Source organism: Helianthus annuus, chromosome 16 (genome assembly GCF_002127325.2).
Source record: "Helianthus annuus cultivar XRQ/B chromosome 16, HanXRQr2.0-SUNRISE, whole genome shotgun sequence".
In the NCBI taxonomy this organism is placed as follows: Eukaryota; Viridiplantae; Streptophyta; class Magnoliopsida; order Asterales; family Asteraceae; genus Helianthus; species Helianthus annuus.
In genome coordinates this window covers 138,206,063-138,211,699 of record NC_035448.2, presented here as the reverse complement: position 1 = coordinate 138,211,699, position 5,637 = coordinate 138,206,063, and the positions used below count along the sequence as shown (strand labels likewise).

General features: G+C 38.3%; 1 long non-coding RNA gene across 1 annotated transcript; it reads right to left on the bottom strand.

Annotated features, from left to right (window-relative positions):
• Window positions 1-2,228: 2,228 nt before the first annotated feature.
• Window positions 2,229-3,493, bottom strand: LOC110918396. Its single transcript, XR_002581274.2, has 3 exons — window positions 3,369-3,493; window positions 2,811-2,864; window positions 2,229-2,349 (listed from the first exon to the last, which is right to left on the bottom strand). It is a non-coding gene; the product is annotated as an uncharacterized LOC110918396 (long non-coding RNA).
• Window positions 3,494-5,637: the final 2,144 nt, after the last annotated feature.

Sequence of the window (5,637 nt, the reverse complement as noted above, 5' to 3'; positions counted from 1 at the left end):
ACAACGACTCCATCCTCGTGCAAGCTCCAAGCAGTTAGCGACCTGTAAGACATGTAACAACGAGTCAACAACAAAGTTGAGTGAGTTCACGTTTGGTTGTTTAGTTTTTGAGTTGTTTTCCGAAAACGTGGTTTGTCTTTCGTTGGCGTAATTGTCGTGGGGGTTACCCCTTAGTTGAAAGAAAGTTTTAACCAGTTCATTCTTTATTACCCATACCCTGTTCATGATTAGTGGGGGCTTCCCCATGTGAACCACTAGACCGTATGATATCGACTACTACGCAAGTAAGTTGTGCCCTACATCAGTGTCTATCATCACTGATGGTTTGCCATAGTCCATTAGTACACGCCCGTCCGACTGGCACGGTGTGAGGTTTGTTAAACCTAATAGCGCTATTAACTAATGACCCGCTCGCCATTGGCTTCGGCGATTAAGTCGATATAAAATGAGGGACTTATGATAGAGTTTTGTCTAGTAAGTTTTAAAGTTGTTGTCCTACCCAAGGAGGACGAACGTACGTAGTTCTACCCAAGGAGAATACGCAGGAATAATATTCTCATCCTACCCAAGGAGGATGGCCGTACATATCCTACCCAAGGAGGATATGTAGATTCAATTTTAAGTTCATTAACCCATTCCCAAACCACCGGGAATCCCATGCCTTAGAAAGTGTGTGAACTCACCTCGGTTTGTTCGGTTAGATTCTCAAATATAGCTAACAGTCAGAGTCGATCAATCACATCCTAATATAATTACCAGTTAATCATTTAGTGGTTTTCAAATAGAGCACAAAGTTCCTACACGTATATATCACATAACATGCATTACTTTAACGGTTTATGCCCATATAAACTCCCCATCCATTCCCATTCACAAATAAACATATGACATTGCACATAACACTTTTATCGACACATAACATGTTAGATCATTCACAGATAACATATTCGACATTTGGACACGCAAATCACTACTTATGAGGTTTTAACTTAGTTATCCGAAACTGGGCTGTTTTCGAGCAATTTAATAAAATAGTTATCTTATTTCAAAAATTCCCAACTTTTTATAGAAGATGCTAAACGACCCAAATATTATTGTGTAAAAATCTCGGGATCTAATCCATCACCAATATTTTATTAAAAATCATTTTCCGGTCTACACTCAGATTTATTATTTTCTGACTGCAGCCCACGGAATAATTCACTAAAAATTCATTGTAAGTCGGATTGACGAAATTCCAGTGGGACAATTACTACGACATCAGTGTCCATCTACTGTACAGATTTCATGGGCTGATCCGACACAGAACTCAAGTTATGACTGAAAACATATCGCCAATTTTCTGTAGAAAAATGCAGCTCTAGCTGCTGTTACGAAATGACACTTTAAAAATAGTAAACGGAGTCCAAAAATTATGATTCCGGTGCCATTAGAACCGTATTTCCTAATATCACATTTTAGACTCAAAATATCAGTTTTTCGTTGAGTTTAGGACCTGTTTACAGCCAACTGAAGTTGGCTGTAAAACCGGGACAGATTCTGTTTTCACTTTCCAACTTACTAACTTGTGTTCGATTGATTCCGTTAATCATGTTTAGTGATCACAACAACATCACACATCAATATTAATCAGCAAAACATCAGATAATCCACCAATAATCATAATCACACAAGATCTACATGATTTACACACCTATCTTCCCTTTATTCATCTTATTCATCTTTTATCCAAGACTAATGTAAGTTCTTTTAGAGTTTCATAAGTTTTTAACCATTAATCATCTATTAACCATAAAATACATGAACAATACGAAGATTTAAGAAACTTACTTCTAGCACAAGGCTAGGGAAGTTCAAGTGTGGAAAAGTGGTGGTTAAAAGGAAACGAGAGAGGTCCTTCAACTTCCGAACACACCGAGCTTCATTGTATGACCCGTAGCACCTTTGTACAAGCTTGGAATGGATGATTGAGTGTTGAAGATGGTGGTGATGTGATACGACCGCTTTTCCAAAATAATAGATTTCTTACATAAACAAGATTTTTCGGACATTGAAATACCACTTTGACACTTAATAGAAATTTTTACAAAAATTGGGCATGACCCGTTTGTAAAACGGACATACCCCCTGTTTTGACATAACATGCAACGTTTACATACGACCCATTTTACATAAAACCATTCCAACAAAAATAACGAGTTTTCAAATCTAAAACAACTCAACAAAGTTTAACCAAGTAACAAAACATGGACCCGAAAGCATGCATATAAGTTGCGGAAGCGCTTGGTATTATAAGGCTTGAACATGTGCTCGTCCCACACCTCCAAATCGCCTATAGAGGTGCTTTACCTACATTAACATCCACAATAATAAAAAAAAAGTTAGTTATCGCCATAGAAAATCATAACCTTTCGTTTTAGCTTTATCCATATAAAACATTCCTACTCTTAAGCATACAACAACCCAATAATTAGGTTAGGCATAACCACTCTCATAGAGAGTTTGACATACACATTCGACCCGTGCAATTGGGTTTAGCATAAACACTCTCGTAGAGAGTTAAGCATACACACTCTTTATTATAGCATTCAAGCTATCCGTTAGAACGGATGGCATTCATCTTTACTTGACACGATTGAATCTCAATCGATCAATTGCATAGCTTAATACCACATTCAATAGCATTCCCAAATCCGCAAGGGATTTGTCGCTTACTTACTACTTGTCGTATTTGTCATACAAAGATAAGTTTACATCAAAATTTACATGAATAGAAAGGATAACAAGGACTTGTATGCAAAGAAACATACCTCGATCATGCGTGTCTTCCGTTTTCTTAGTGCTTGAACTTTCTTCTTTCACGCCTACATTAACATGTTCATTCTATCATTTAATCCATCCGAACATCATTTCATTATTTTCGTGTATTATTATAAAACAACATCATCATAATTTTTCCGAATTTCACATAAATATTCTCTTAAGCATTTCATCAAACACTTGGCGGGTTTCGCATTTGTAGGACACTAAACACCATTATCCTAGGGCATAATTTTAACTAGTCCTTCTATAATTTCATCAACATTCAATCAAATTCATGACTAACTTTCATCCTACACCAAATTGTCTATGAATCCTAGTATCACAAGGACATCAAAGTTAAATTTTCACATAATTATACCCACCTTATTCATAACACATTCTCATAAAGTGAAACTATATTAAGAACTTTCAATTGACCTAAATTCAAACATGATTTCTGTTGTAGAAAGTAGTTCTAACATCCAATTTACACAAATCATATCAAAACTCAAGATTCAGATGAAACCCATTTCTTGAAATTCATCAATTCACGAAATTGAACTTACCATTTTAATGAGCAAGGTTTGATGCTCGAAATAGGGTTTCATGCATTCGATTTTCCCTTGAATTTCCTTCTCAATTGGATGGATTTGGTGAAACTAGGGTTTCACCCCCTTGTCTCTGCTTGAACGATCGACCAGACACAGTGTGTGTATTCCCATTTTTTTTTTTTAAATCTTTTATTTATGTAAGTTGTGACATCTTACAACTTTGGTCCCTTTAGTTTGTTATGTGTTTAATTAAACATTCCCCATAACTTAACTTCCATTTTACCATAATTCATTAACTATGTTAAGTCCTTTGTCTATTTTCACTTATTTTCATATTGAACATTTTTGGGGTGTTACATGATGGGGCTGCTTGGTTGAGCCGAGAGCAAGAGAGTGAGGGGAAGAGGGGTGTTGAGTGAAATGTGTGTGTTATGACCTAGAGGTTCATACTTATAATTTCCAATGAGTTTTTAACCCTTGGGTCCTATGTCTACCAAGGTACATAGCATATCCTTACACAATCTCCAAAATCTTGTAGAATCAAGTGAAGGTCTTGAAATAGGCCATGTGAGCCGATTTCATGCCTATGGGGGAGGGGTCTATGTGCAATTTTTTTGCACCAATTAGTTGTCATGTGTTTCTTGTAGTACATAATCAAATCTAGATCATGATCTTTCTCAATCCAATCCAAGAAAAGATTAAGAAGATTATGGAGGATTTTGGTGGGGGCCACTACCTTGGGCCGTCCACATGTAATGGGGGGGGGGGGTAAAGTGTAAATTCCCATGGTAGTGTAAGTAATCTAATTAGTTTTCTAGTATAGTATTGGGACTTTAATGTGTTATCATGTTACAAGGGGTGTTATGGTGCTGGGGGACCATAACTGGTTCAGAAAATAAAAACAATGCTTCTAGCATTATTTTGGTGTTCCGGGTAAAGTCCGGTTGTTCGGTCCGATACTGTTCCGTTACAGTGCTTAATTAATTCGTAAAGCGTCCTATATATATTTTTGTAACGTTTTTAATTTTCAACACTCAGGAAAATATAACGGACTATTTAGTGACCTTTCTGTACACTATTAGTATATTAACAAGTACATGTAAGTATAACACAGATATCAGAAGCAGTTAAATGATTCAGCACAGTCATCAAACACTTTAATTTTCATTAATAAACTGTATGGTTACATGTAAATTTGAGGGTTGTCACATTCTCCCCTTGTTAAGAAAATTTCGTCCCGAAATTTAGCACGTGGTTACTGAGGAAGCTAGTTAAGTTGCGTTGGTTTCCTGGTTTTCCTGGGGTGTCACATCATCCCCCTGTTGATTTAGAATTTCGTCCCGAAATTCTGCAGTAGCTTCAGTCTCAGTAGTGTTTGCACTTTTCTTAAACAGTTGGGGATAATTGAGTTTCATTTGGTCTTCTCGTTCCCAGGTATACTCTGGGCCACGACGGGAATTCCAACGAACTCGGACAAGAGGTATTCTGGTGTGCTTGAGAATCTTAACGTCTTGATCCGTAATCTCTACTGGTTCCTCAACGAATCGCAGCTTGTCGTCGATTGTGAGCTCTTTCAGAGGAACTATGAGGGTCACATCTGACAGACACTTCTTCAGATTCGACACATGGAATACGTTGTGAACTCCACTGAGTTCTTCAGGTAGGTTCAGCCTGTAAGCGACTTTGCCAATTTTCTCAATGATCTCGAATGGCCCGACGTAACGCGGATTGAGTTTGCCTCGTTTGCCAAAACGAACTACACCTTTCCAAGGTGAGACTTTGAGTAGCACTCGATCCCCAACCTGGAACTCGAGTGGTTTTCTTCGCTTATCGGCATAGCTTTTCTGACGGTCACGAGCTGCCGCCATTCGCTGTCGTATCTGAGCAATATTTTCTGTTGTATCTACTACTAGTTCTGGGCCAGTGATTTGACTGTCACCAACTTCTGCCCAACAAAGAGGTGATCGGCATTTACGTCCGTACAATGCCTCAAACGGAGCGGCCTGGATGCTGGTGTGGTAGCTATTGTTATACGAAAATTCCACTAACGGGAGATGCTTTTCCCAGCCGTTGCCGAAGTCGATCACGCATGCCCTAAGCATGTCTTCGAGAGTCTGAATGGTGCGTTCAGATTGCCCATCCGTCTGTGGATGATAAGCGGTGCTCATGTCTAATCGTGAGCCAAAAGACTTATGCATAGCTTGCCATAGTTCAGAGGTAAAACGAGCGTCACGATCAGAAATGATGGAGGTTGGCACTCCGTGCCTTGATACCACTTCTTTTA